Genomic DNA, 13,576 nt, shown 5'->3' with positions numbered 1-13,576 from the left:
CAAGGGAAAAAGTGGGGAAAAGGCGTAGGAATAAGAGATCAGAGAAGTGATCAGGGAACGTCTCATGAGAAAGGGCCTTTTTTCTTTCTTTCTTTCTTTTTGAGAAAGTGACATTTATGCCCAAATCTGAAAGATGGAAAGGAAGTAACCAAGCGGGGAAGGGAGAGAGGTGTTCTAGAGGTGGAGGGGTGGGGGGACCACGATCAGGCTGGGGTGGGGGGGTCCTGGCTAAGATGAAGGTGCTCCAGGCTAAGCCAGGACCGCAGGCTGGGCAAATGGCAGGGTGCTCTAGGCAGAGGGCAGGGTGCTCTAGGCAGAGGGCAGGGTGCTCAGCAGAAGAAAGTGCTCCAAGCTGAAAGATGGGTGGTCCAGGCTGGAGGAAGCCTGTTCACAGACCCCCAATTGAGAAAGAGCTTGGGAATCCCAGGCTCTGAAAGGCCAATTGACCCGAAGGTGGAAGGGAAGTAGGATGTGGGGGACCCGAAACTGTAGAGAGAGGTGGGAGCCAGACTGTATGGGGCTTTGTGTACCTGAAAGAGTTTGGATTGCATTCCAGCAGTGCAGGGGAGCCACTGGGGCTGGGACCAAGGACAACAGCTGCTGCTTCTGCTTCTTCTTCTTCTTTTTAAGATTTTATTTATTAATTTGACAGACAGAGATCACAAGCAGGCAGAGAGGCAGGCAGAGAGAAAGATAAACAGGCTGAGCAGAGAGCCTGATATGGGACTCGATCCCAGGACCCTAAGATCAATGACCTGAGCCGAAGGCAGAAGCTTAACCCACTGAGCCACCCAGGCACCCCAACAGCAGCTTCTGGATGATCGGAGATGTTATTGCAGACACCTTGCTGAAGAGGTAGTGCCTAGACTTGCATGGTGAACAAGAAGATGGGTAGAAGTGACTGAATTCAAGAGCGGTTTACGGGCTCTGGCTGACTCGGTAGAGCACGAGACTCATGATCTTGGGTCATGAGATCAAACCCCACATTGGTGGCAGAGTTTACTTAAAAAGAAAAGGTGGGGTGCCTGGGTAGCTCCATTGGTTGAGTGTCCAACTCTTGATTTTTGGGTCAGGTCAGGATCTCCGGGTCGTAGGAGCAAGCCCTGCTCCAGCTCTGTGCTCAGCACAAAGTCTGCTTCTCCCTGGCCCTCTGTTCCTCCCCGCACTTGTGCTCTCTCTCTAGCTCTAGCTCTAAAATAAACACAATTAAAAAAAAAAAAAAAAGAATAGTTTGGAACCCGCTTGTACTCAAATTCCACCATCTTATATCTTTGCTCTCTGTACCTCAGTCTGGGCTGGGGCGTGGAGGCGGGGATACTAAATGAGTCAATTAAGATAAATTTTTAGCAGAGGGAAAGGGAGAAGCAGGCTCCCCCTTGAGCAGGGAGGCTGAGGCGGAGCTTGATCCCAGGATCCCAAGATCATGACCTGAGCTGAAGGCAGACACTTAACCAACTGAGCCACCCAGGTGCCCCCTGATGAGCCTTAGTGTAGACCCAGCACCATGACGGACAGTAGAAGCCGTGCAATATTTGGGCAGATGGGAAATAATCAATTCGCCCAACACAGGCACCCCGTGGCTCTCCTTTGGCGATTACCCACTCCTCTATTTCTGCCTTCCTGATCCAGCACACACACTAACCTTCCTTTTCCCCTCCAACCCCATATATTCTCTCTCTCTCCTGTGCCTCCAAAGCTCTCTTAAGTTCCTCATATTTTGCTTGATATAATTAGTCCCTTTAGGACTCATTCAGGAATGTTTATTTTTATCTATCTATCTATCTATCATCTATTTTTCTAAACTCTTACACTCAACATGGGACTCAAACTCATGACCCCAAGATCAAGAGTCATATGCTCTACCAACTTAGCCAGACAGATACCCCAAGAATGTTTAGATAATGGGGCACCTGGATGGTTCAATCAGAGGAGCATGGGACTCTTGACCTTGGGGTCATGAGTTCAAGCCCCACGTGAGGTGTAGAGATTACTTAAACAAATAAAACTTAAAAAAAAAAAAAGACACCTCTAAAGTAAGTGACCCAGTGGAAAAGGCATATTTAATTTGTTCAATGAAAGTGAAGTTGGAAAGATGGAGCCCAAAGTACGACCTGTGTGACCTTGGCCAAGACATGTCTATCTGATCTCTAAGTTTCTCTATCCGTAGAACAAGAAGGGGACATCAGATGTTCTCCATGGTAGCTGTTCTCAACCTTTTGAAATTGGGGCACTCCTGATGAATGGATTCCCATGTGACACTTGCTTCCATGGGCATTCAGATAAGAATGCCCAAGGCTCTATGTAACCCACCTCTTTCTTTTACCCTCAAGAGAGCACGTCTGAAGGCCTGGGAGCAAGGGTGATATTATTTATAGGCATAACCTTGAGTCCCCTCTTCTGCATCTGCTTACTTCTTTTCCTTCTTCATTTACTTAGTTATCTGTTATAAACCAAGTAAAGCATTTTCAGCCTTCAGTAGAGAAAATGGTTAAAAATACCAGACCCGAAGCTAGGGAGACCTGTGTCGAAATCCCCTCTTTGCCACTTCTGAGTGAAGTGACCTTGGGCAAATTGTTGAGCCTTGGTTTCCTGGTCTGTAAAATGGGAGGCTCCTAAGGGCAATCAGCCTCAGTAGGGCTGTGAAGAGGCTTAAATGAGATCATGCCAGAAAGTTCTTAGCACCATCCTAAGCATTTGACAAGGGCTCAGTAAAGTTGTCAGTACCTACTTCTGTTATTAGTTGCAAGTTACATGTAACATACTAGAAAACCAGGATACAATACTATAGATGGAAGACCAAGCTTTTTTTTTTTTTTTTTTTTTTTTTTTTTTTTTTAGTAAGAGAGATGGGGAGGGACAGAGGAAGAGGGAGAGAAAGAATCTCAAGCAGGCTCCACACTCAGCGCAGAGCACAAGGCAGAGCTGGATCTTACAGCCCTAAGATCATGACCTGAGCCCAAATCCAGAGCCAGATGCTTAATTGACGAAGCCACCCAGGCACCCATGAAGACCAAGCTCTTCATAAGATTCCACCAACTGATCTTTTGTGGTTTTCTAACCCAGTCTTGGGGATCCTGAGTGCTGGTGGATTTTCCTGCTAAGATGAGAAACAGGTTTATGGATATCACCCATTCTTTCTTTTCCTGGTTACTCTATCCTTACTCTCTCATTTTAGCACATTATTATTATTATTATTATTATTTTAAGTCAGCTCTACACCCAACCTGGGGCTTAAACTCATGACCCCAAGATCAAGGCTGCATGCTGTACTAACTGAGCCAAGCAGGTTGGCTCCCAACTTTAGCCCCCTTTTAAATTTTAAAATTTTGCCATTTCAGTAGTTTCATTTCCCTTTTACCGAGCTATAATTTTCACAAAATAAAGTGCACAAATTTCAAGATTATAATTTGATAAATTTTTATATATAACCACAACTCAGATTAAGATACAGAGCTGTGTTGCCTACTACAGAGACCATTTAGCACATGGGGCAACTCGATACTTGAAATGCAGCTGGTCTGACCTAAAAAGTCCCATAAGCACAATATATACATTGGATATAGAAGACTATAAAAAATGAATGTAAAATATAACATTGATAATTTTATTGTATATTTATTATATATTATATATTTATTATATATTATATGCTGAAATGCAATGCTTTGAATATATTATAAAGGTAATTTTACCTGTTTCCTTTTACTTTTATTATTTATTTATTTAAAAGATTTTATTTATTTATTTGACAGACAGAGATCATAAGCAGGCAGACAGAGAGAGAGGAAGCAGGCTCCCCACTGAGCAGAGAGCCCAACGCAGGGCTCAATGCTAGGACCCTGGCATTATGACCCGAGCCAAAGGCAGAGGCTTCAACCCACTGAGCCACCCAGGCGCCCCTCCTTTTACTTTTTTTTTTTTTTTTAAGATTTTATTTACTTATTTGACAGAGAGAGCTCGCAAGTAGACAGAGAGGGAGGCAGAGAGAAAGGGGGAAAAGCAGGCTCCCCACTGAGCAGAGAGCCCCATGTGGGGCTCAATCCCAGGACCCTGGGATCATGACCTGAGCTGGAGGCAGAGGCTTAACCCACTGAGCCACCCAGGTGCCCACCTTTTACTTTTTAAATAAGGCTACTAGAAAATTTTAAATTACATATGTGATTCACAGCTGTGAATTGCAATTTATTTTATTTATTTGTTTATTTAGCTATCTATTTAGGGTAAGAACACAAGTGTGGGGTGGGGCAGAGGAAGAGGGAGATTGAGAATCTCAAGCAGATACTGCACTGAGCACAGAGCCTGTTGGGCTTGATTTCACAACCCTGAGATTACAACCCTGAGACCTGAGCCGAAATCAAGAGCCAATGCTCAACTGACTGAACCACCCAGGCACCCTGTGTCTTATTTCTATCAGGCAACACTGGTATAGAAAGATTTCATCCTCCAGAAAATTCTCTCTTACTTACCAGTCAGTATTTGCTTCTTTTCCCCCAAAGATAAACACTGTTCTGACTTTCTCTCCATAGGCTCAGTTTGCCTGTTCTAGAACTTTATGTGGATGGAATCATACAGTAGGTATTTTGTGTGTACTGGCAGTTTTTGATTAACACATTTTTTAAAAAAATTTTACTAACATATAATGTATTAACACATGTTTTTGAAATTCATCCATATACCATTCATTTGTTCCTTTTAATTTTTTGCATCATATTCCATTGTATGCGTATATCATGGTTCATTCATTCTCCTACTGATGGACATTTGGATTGTTTCCAAATTCTGATTGTTGTAAATAATGCTGCTATTACTGTTCTTGGAAAAAATCCTTAAATAGTCTCTTTCAAATTATTTTTACTATGTTTTTTATTTTATTTCTTTTCTATTTGACAGAGAGAGGGAGATCACAAGTAGGCAGAGAGGCAGGCAGAGAGAGAGGGGGAAGCAGGCTCCCTGCCGAGCAGAAAGCCCGATGCGGGACTCAATCCCAGGACCCTGAGATCATGACCTGAGCCGAAGGCAGAGGCTTAACCCACTGAGCCACTCAGGCGCCCCTACTATGTTTTATATTTTAAAATAAATCCATATTCAAAGAAAAAGTCCATATACATAGCAACATGCAATATATACACCACCCTCTTGTTAATGATTTGATGTTAATGGTTTATGGTTTGATGTAAATCCTTTCAGACCTTTTCTTCCACATTTAGAATCATATACTATTGCCGTTAACAAAATTGTCATTTGGTGGTTTGTTTGTTTGTTTTTAAGATTTTATTTATTTATTTGACAGAGAGAGATCACAAGTAGGCAGAGAGGCAGGCAGAGAGAGAGAGAGAGAGAGAGAGAGAAGCAGGCTCCCTGCTGAGCAGAGAGCCTCATGCGGGGCTCGATCCCAGGACTCTGAGATCATGACCTGGGCTGAAGGCAGAGGCTTAACCCACTGAGCCACCCAGGCGCCCCTATTTTTAAATTTTTTTATTAACATATAATGCATTTTGGTGGATCTTGTCTTGGCTGCCTCACCCCTGGAGATGACTGCATAGCTCTTGATCTCTGCCCCTCTTGTTCTAAAGTTTATAAACCAAAACTGGAAAAGATGTAGGAAGAGCCTAGGGAAGACAAATATATGGTGCTCCTTCCACTATTCCCTGATTACCTGTATCCACAGCAGACATTGCTAATCAATCATAGCTTTCTGTCTTTGCCCAGCCCTAGCCACTACTAATCAATAGAAAAACTGAAACCAATTTCCCATCTCTGAAATAATCTGGCCACCTTCCATTTTGCTGATGAATAAACTAGGTAGGACTTAGAGAGGGGAAGAGCCTGCTTCAAGGTCAGAAAGGAGCCCCAGCCTCCTAACTCCCTGTCTAATGTTTTTTCCTAATACACTCGTGGACTCCAAAAACTAAATCCCTGGGATCCTGAAAACCCAGTCTCTAGGGAGAGGACATTTTGTTCCCCAGGCAGAGCTCCTAAATGGAACCGTCCTCCAGCCAGCCCCTCACCTTTATGCCCTGAGTGTAATCAGAAGCCTCTGCCAACAGGCTGGCATCCCCTCCCCCCACAGTCACCACTGACAGACCTGCGGTTTCTGTTCTCCAGGTCTGCAGTTTAGTTTCCCAAAATAAACATTAAAAAAAAAATAAAGGAGGCATGCTCTTAGCATCTTTGCTTTCAGCCCCAGAGTTGTGGAATTATTAACTGACCAGACTAAATCAAATAGTTAATTACAGCAGAGACGCGACTTCAGATGCTGAAACCATAAAACTCCAAAAGCATCCCCCCCTTTCACCAACACATCAAACCGACTCTGGCTGTCATTGGAAGCGACAGTGAGAAAGTGGGAGAGTCAGCAGGTCTGGACAGAGTGTGGGTGTTCTCAGCTGCACAAGCAGAATAGTTTATTTAATTCTCTCCCTGCCTAGGCAAGGGGGAAAAGTCAGAGGGAAAAATAGGGACAGAAGGTAACATCATGTTTGAGTCAGGTAGAGCTGGGTTCTTAAGACTGGCCCCCCCACACTTGCTAGCTGCGTGACCTTGGTCATGTCACTTCAAGTGTCTGAGTCTCAGTTTCTCCACCTGTAAGACAAGTATATTAATAGAACCTACTTTGTTGGATTATTGCACCGATGAAAATGACTTGGTTAAAAAGATATATGGACAACTCTTGTGAATATGAGTCTCTTGATTGTGAGCTCTGTGAGAGTGGGAATAGCTGTCTGTCTTCTTCACCATCGCGTCCTCTAACCCTTGCATGATAACTAGTTCTAGGCAAGTAATTAATAAGCAATTATTAAGCCCCCAGTATAAGGTATGGTCTTGAGGTTGGGGATGATCATGGAAGAGATTGCAAAAAGGCTTACCAAAGGGGCGCTGCCCTTGAGTAGCTCTCATTCCAGCTTAACAGACAGTCCAGTTCTAGTAAGTGGATTGTTATGCATTGAATACGTAGTTAATATAATGTAGTAGTGTCTGGTAGAGATTCTAATATCAGACTTGAGTTCAAATCTCAGCTCTCCCACTTGCCACCATTCTGATCTTTATTGGCAAGTTTACCTGTCAAAGCTTCTGGTTTTGCATTTGTAAATAAGGGCCTACTTTATAGGGTTATTGTAAGGATCAAAGGAGTTTCCTGAAGTGCTTAGTACCATGCCCAGAACATAGTAATTGCTCAACAAATCTTAACTACCACTTTTCTCATCTACTAGGTGACTTTGGACAAATTACTTAACTTCTCTAAGACTTGTTTTCCTGCTCAGTAAAATAAAAATACAACAGTTCCTACTTTGAAGAATTGATGGGAGAATGAAATGAGAAAATCCCTGAAACGTGCTTAGTATGGCATCTGGCATAGAGAAAGTACTGAATAATTTCTAAATGATGATGATGATGATAAAAACCAGGTGCTGTGGGAGAACAGAGTAAATTCATCTTAATGGATAAGCGCTGAGATAAGAGAAAGGTTTATAATAGGTAAGTGATTGGGGGTAACAATTTCATTGAGATAAAATTCACATAAAATGCAATTTACACATTTAAAGGTGTATTTCAACTTTTTAGCACGTTCACCAAATTGTGCAACTATCACCATAATCAATTTTAGAATGTTTTCATTGCTCCAAATAGGAAACTATACCCATTCACTGTAACTCACTTTCTATTTTCATTCCCCATAGAGCTCCCCCTGACCCTCCCAAGCTCTAGACAACCACCAGCTCCCTTCCCATTTCTGTGGATTTGCCTACTATAGACATCTTGTATAAATAGAACCACACAATTTGTGAACTTTTGTTTCCGGCTTCTTTCAGTTAGCATAATGTGTTCAAGGTTCATCCGTGTTGAAGTGTGGATCAGTAGTACATTCTCTCTCTCTCTCTCTTTTTTTTTTTTTTAAGATTTCATTTATTTATTTGACAGAGATCACAAGTAGGCAGAGAGGCAGGCTCCCTGCTGAGAAGAGAGCCCAATGTGGGGCTTGATCCCATGACCTGGGCCCAAGGCAGAGGCTTTAACCCACTGAGCCACTCAGGCGCCCCATCAGTAGTACATTCTTTTTTATGGCTGAGTAATGTTCCATTGCAGAGAGTTGATAGATATTTGGGTTGTTTCCACTTTTTTGGCTATTATAAAATAACGCTGCTTTCATGTACAAGATTTGTGTTGATAATATTTCCATTTCTTGGAGGGTGTACACCTAGGAGTGGAATTACTGGATTATAGGGTGAGTCTATGTTTAAATGAGCATCTGCTTTTCTAGACTGTCATATCCTATACTGTTTTATGTTTCTACCAGCAATGTACAAAGGTTCCAATTTCTCCACATCTTTGCCAACACTTGTCATCTATCATTTTGATTATAGCCATCCTGGTGTTTGTGTGGTGGTATCTCATCATAGTTTTGATCTGTTGTTGTTTTTGATTTGTATTTTCTGATGACGAATGATGTTGAGCATCTTTTCAAGAGCTTATGAGCCACTTATAGACCTTCTTTGGGGCGATGTCTATTCAGATCCTTTGCCCGTTTTTTAAAAGTTTATTTATTTATTTAAGTCCTCTTTACACCTGACATAGGGCTCCTGATCTTGAGAATGAGAGTCCCATTCTCCTCCCCTGAGCCAGCCAGGTGCCTCTCCTCTGCCTATTTTGTTTCAAAAGATTTTATTTATTTATTTGACAGAGAGAGAGAGAGTAAGTACAAGCAAGGGGAGCAGCAGGCAGAGGGAGAATCAGGCTCCTCACTGATCAGGGAGCCCAACACAGGGCTCAATCCCAGGACTCTAGGACCATGACCTGAATGGAAGGCAGATGCTTAACCAACTGAGCTACCCAGGCACCCCTCCTCTGCTCATATTTAATTGACATTTATTTTTCCATTTTTGAGTTATATGGCTTCTTTGGATATTCTTATATAAGTTCCTTATCAAATATATGACTTGCAAAAAAATTTCTTATTCTGTATGTTGTTTTTCCACTTTCTCCATGGTGTTCTTTGAAGCACAAAAGTTTTTAATTTTAATGATGTCTGATCAATCTTTTTAAATAATTTTATATCTTATGGACACCTGGGTGGCTCAGAAACTTAGGTGCCTGCCTCAGCTCAGGTCATGATCCCAGGGTCCTGGGACAGAGCCGCACATCATGCTCCCTGCTCACTGGGAGCCTGTTTCTCCCTCTCCCTCTGTTCCTCTGCCTGCCTGTGCTCTCACTCTTTCTCTCTCATATAAATAAATAAAATCTTAAAACATAAATTTGGATCTTACATTTAGGTCTTTAATTCATTTTGAGTTGATTTTTGTATATGGTGTGAGGTAGAAGTACAATTTAATTCTTTTGCACAGGGACATCAAATTGTCCCGGCATCATTCCTTGAAAAGGCTATTTTCCTTTATCGAGTTGTGTTGGTATCTTAATTAAAAAAATCAGTTGATTGTGAACATAAGGGTTTATTTCTGGACTCTCAATTCCATTCTGTTGGTCTTTTTTTTTTTTTTTTAAAGATTTTATTTATTTATTTGACAGAGGGAGACATAGCGAGAGGGGGAACACAAGCAGGGGGAGTGGGAGAAGGAGAAGCAGGCTTCCAGCCAAGCAGGGAGCCTGATGTGGGGCTCAATTCCCAGGACCCTGGGATCATGACCTGAGAGCGAAGGCAGATGTTTAATGACTAAGCCACCCAGTCGCCCCTTTTCTGCTGGTCTGTAGGTATAGCCTTTTTTTTTTTTTTAATGTTTTATTTATTTGTTAGAGAGAGTACAAGCAGTGGGAGTGGCAGGCAGAGGAGAAGCAGGCTCCCCGCTGAGCAAGGAGCGGGATGCGGGACTCTATCCCAGGACCCTGGGATTGTGACCTGAGTTGAAAGCAGGTGCTTAACCAACTGAGCCACCCAGGCGTCCCTGCAAGTATATCCTTATGCTGGTCCCTTGAAGGTAACTGAATTTGAGCTGGGCCAAATTAACTGGACCTAGGAATACAGAGTCACAGAGCTTCCTTCTCTTTCCACAGTGCTTTAGAATTTTCAAGGTGCTTTCATACACATGAGAGCACCCAAATCTTGCAGCAACTGAGAGAAAACATGGACGCTCGAAAGGCTTAGTGGTGTATCCCTAGACTGACTCAGCCAGAAACAGTGACCAACCTGTCACGTGCTCTCATTACCCTGGCCCATCCCCTCCTGGTTGAGTCCAGAAATTTGGGAGAAGAGAAACAAAAACAAAAACAGAAACAGAGAAATATTAGAGCCAAAATGACAGGAAGTGTGCAAAACACATATTTGGCTCCTAATCAGCTTATGATAAAATTTCCCTTCTCCTGTATGGACAAGACATGGAATGTTCTGGGTAATCCATGGTTTTGCTTGGGTCTTTGCTCCTTCAAAGAATGAAAACACAGTGAAACACTCTCAACACCAAAACCACATGGACTGTAATTTAATCTTTAATTTTGTTGTTGTTGTCATTCTAGAAGACTCTTCAGTGTATTTTAAAGCAATGTTTCTTCAAGAGTGGTCTGGAGAAAACCTCAGCTATCGGCATCATCTGATAGAGGCGCTTGTAAAAAAAAAAAAAAAGCATTCTTCAAATCTCCCAGGCATCCTGTGTCAACTGAAAATCACTGGGTGATTTTTTATGCACATTAGGGTTTGGGAACCACAGTTTTAGAGCAATGAAAGTCAAATTATGAATATCTATTATTATTGCACTCAAGAGATGCAGACATTCTTCTTAAAAGAGAGCTCTGGATCACAATAGTAGATTAATGTACCTCATTCCTACAAGTCTTTGCTAAAACATCACCCCTCCCTATAAATTTACTGATTTAAAATTGCTTATCAACCTCTTCTCCATGCCTCCTAACCTCCCTATCCCCCTTCCTGTCTCCACAGCTGACATATTATTTATTTACCTATCTATTTACCTGTTTGTTAGCTGACTTCTGTCTCTAGAAAGCAAGTTTCACAAAGGTAGTGCTAGGAATACGGCATTCAAGGTGATGTCTGGCAGGTCGCAGGTGTTCAATAAATATTTGTAGAAAGAATGAAGGTACCAACTTGCATCAGAGTGCTTGGGCATAATGTCATTTGTCCCTTGGGTTTCTGGAAAGGATTTTTTTTTTTTTTTTTACACTATAAAGCAAATTATTCTTTCCTTCTTGGAGTGAAGCTTGGTGTGTGTAGTAGGAGAGAGAAAGAGCTGGAATGGCATCCTCTAATCTCCTAATTCTGGAGTCTGGGCCGGTTGCTCTGAAGATCATTTTTCCTTAATACCACTGAGATCCTCAATTTACTACAAGGATCATGCATTTACAGCTGCATTGTCCTATGAGGGCTACCCCTACTGGGAACAAAGTGGACTGAAGCAGCTAGGCTGAGATGAACCTATGGTAGCAGGTTCATAAGTCCACTGTGCCTCAAACCAGGTAGGGACAACAACTAGATGAGATGCTGCCCCTTTTGAAAACCTGAATGAGAATGCTAATCAATGGATCCTATCTCCATGTACCATTCATGCCGCCTCAACTGGCTCTAAGTTAACGACCCTTACCTGCTTCCTATCCTCCAAGCCACGTGTCCAACATCATCAGCACACAAATCAATGCTCACTTGCCCCCCACCCCTGCCCCGCACCTCCCCATTGGGCCCATTTTACCCACAAGGGACCTGAAGTTTAGACCTACCAATAGCCCATTCCCTAACACCTGATTCGCTACCTGCTGACCCTCATCTGTGTCACTCCCAGGACACACCTGATATTCCAGTTTGCAGTGAGGTGGTGAGAAATACCCTGGGTGAGGAGCCCTCCCCCACCCCCAGTCCAGGGGATGCTGAGAAGCTGTGGGGTAAGTAGGACAATAAAAACAGGAAAAAGCAAGTTTGTTTCTAGTGTTATGCGCACAGGGTGGCAGGATATACCTGCTGAGTGTTCCCAGAAGGTCCCCAAGGAAACCATTAACTTGAGTCTCTCACTGTTCTTACATGTGGGGTGGCTTGGGGGAGGGGGGGAAGGTATATTGAGAAGAGGGGGATGGGCACCATTCCAGAGGTCAGGGTTATGCCGCACAGAGCTGCTGTGCACATTAATAAAAGGTAGATGACTGAAGGATGAATGTCAGGGTGAGCAGCAACGGGTTTGTCATCTAGGGTTGTAGCTGGGTTATATAGGGTGGATTTAAGGTAGAGAAGGGGGAAGGAGTGGGAGGTGAGTTGGGAGGGAGGGGCTCCTGTGGCAATGAGATCCCTAGCAGGGATCGGGGTGTGGGGGGAGTGGCTCTCTTGGCCTCCAGCTTTGACCCTTTCTTGGCTGGTCTCAGCCAGGGAATCGAGGAGAGGAGATGGGTCTGATGAGCTGGGGACAGGGAGGGTGGCCTCTAGCCCTGGAGCTGATCAGAATGGATATTAGGGTTCCCGGGCTGGAGGGAGTGAGTTTTGGGGGAGGGCGAGGTGGCTCCTAGGAGCCTAGGGTAAAAGTATGGGAGGGGATTTCGGAGACTCAGGAGATGGAGGCGTGGGGAGGAGGAAGCGAGAAGTGAAGGCGTTTGCCTTCTTGGGGAGTAGGTCTCAAACTGAGGCGGACTGAGAGAAGTTAACTCCAAACGCAGTGGGGAGGCAGCTGAGGTGAGGGTCTTCCAATCCGAAGAGGCTGGGCTTAGAACTCTGCAAAAGAGGTGGGGGGTCATTCGGAGGGGAAGGTGCACAGCGGAGCCGGCGGCCTCCTAAACTGGAAACGGGAGGTTCTAAGCGGCACTGACCTCTCCCCCAGCCTCGGTGGGGAGGACGGGTGAGCGTCGGGAACCGGCTTTCCCGAATCCAAACAGAAGTCTGAGTAGGGCTGACAAGTGAGCCAGGAGTGCGAGAAACAGTGAAGACTCCTCACACTGGGGGGGTGCGGGTGGCATTAAACTGGAAACCCGTACTTGAAATTGGGGGGGGGGTCCTCAATAGACCATACAGGAGGGATTTGGGGGAGCTAATAAGTATAGCAGGGGCCGAGAAGGGATTCAGGAAACTGACACGGTTTCTACTGGGGTGCTGATGGAGTCTTCCCACTCGAGACGCGAGGCATTGGAAGGGTCCCCCAGATTGGATACAGAGGATATGGGACACTGGGAGTGGGCTGAGGGCGGCTGAGGGGCAGCCCTGAATCAGGCTCTGAGGAAATTGAGGGCAGCTTCTCATTCCCACTGGGGGAATGGAGGGCTCTTCACCAGTTGGAACGCGGGGCGCATGGAGGGGGGCACTGGGGCTATCTCCCTCCCGACCCAGGGAGATTGGGGAGCTCTTAAATTCTGGATAGCGGGGACCTGAGAGGGAGAACTAGGGGGTCCCCGATCCGGAACCGAGCTACCTTGAAGGCACCGGGAAGCGCTTCATTCCGGGAGGGCGTTCCCACGGCCCGGCCCCGCGCTGGGGTGGGTGGGGGGTGCGGCCGCGCCCTGGTCCCGGCCCACCTCGGGATTCGGGGTCTCTCTCGCCCTCGGGGACCCGAGAGCCCGGTGGGAGCGGGGTCCGGACGCCGCCGCCTCCGCGGGCGCCCGGGCGCGCGGGCGAGCGCGGGGCTTTATGCGCGCAGGGCGGCGG

At 44.8% G+C, this 13,576-nt stretch overlaps 1 long non-coding RNA gene across 1 annotated transcript; it reads right to left on the bottom strand.

The window, feature by feature from the left end:
* Positions 1-10,427: 10,427 nt before the first annotated feature.
* Positions 10,428-13,513, bottom strand: LOC123390146. The gene is made up of 3 exons (XR_006604770.1): positions 13,344-13,513; positions 10,918-12,652; positions 10,428-10,550 (listed from the first exon to the last, which is right to left on the bottom strand). It is a non-coding gene; the product is annotated as an uncharacterized LOC123390146 (long non-coding RNA).
* Between the last annotated feature and the right edge of the window lie 63 nt (positions 13,514-13,576).

Source organism: Mustela putorius, unplaced genomic scaffold, assembly GCF_011764305.1.
Source record: "Mustela putorius furo isolate JIRA1106 unplaced genomic scaffold, ASM1176430v1.1 tig00537248_pilon_pilon_pilon, whole genome shotgun sequence".
In the NCBI taxonomy this organism is placed as follows: domain Eukaryota; kingdom Metazoa; phylum Chordata; class Mammalia; order Carnivora; family Mustelidae; genus Mustela; species Mustela putorius.
This window is presented reverse-complemented; position numbering and strand designations above follow the sequence as displayed.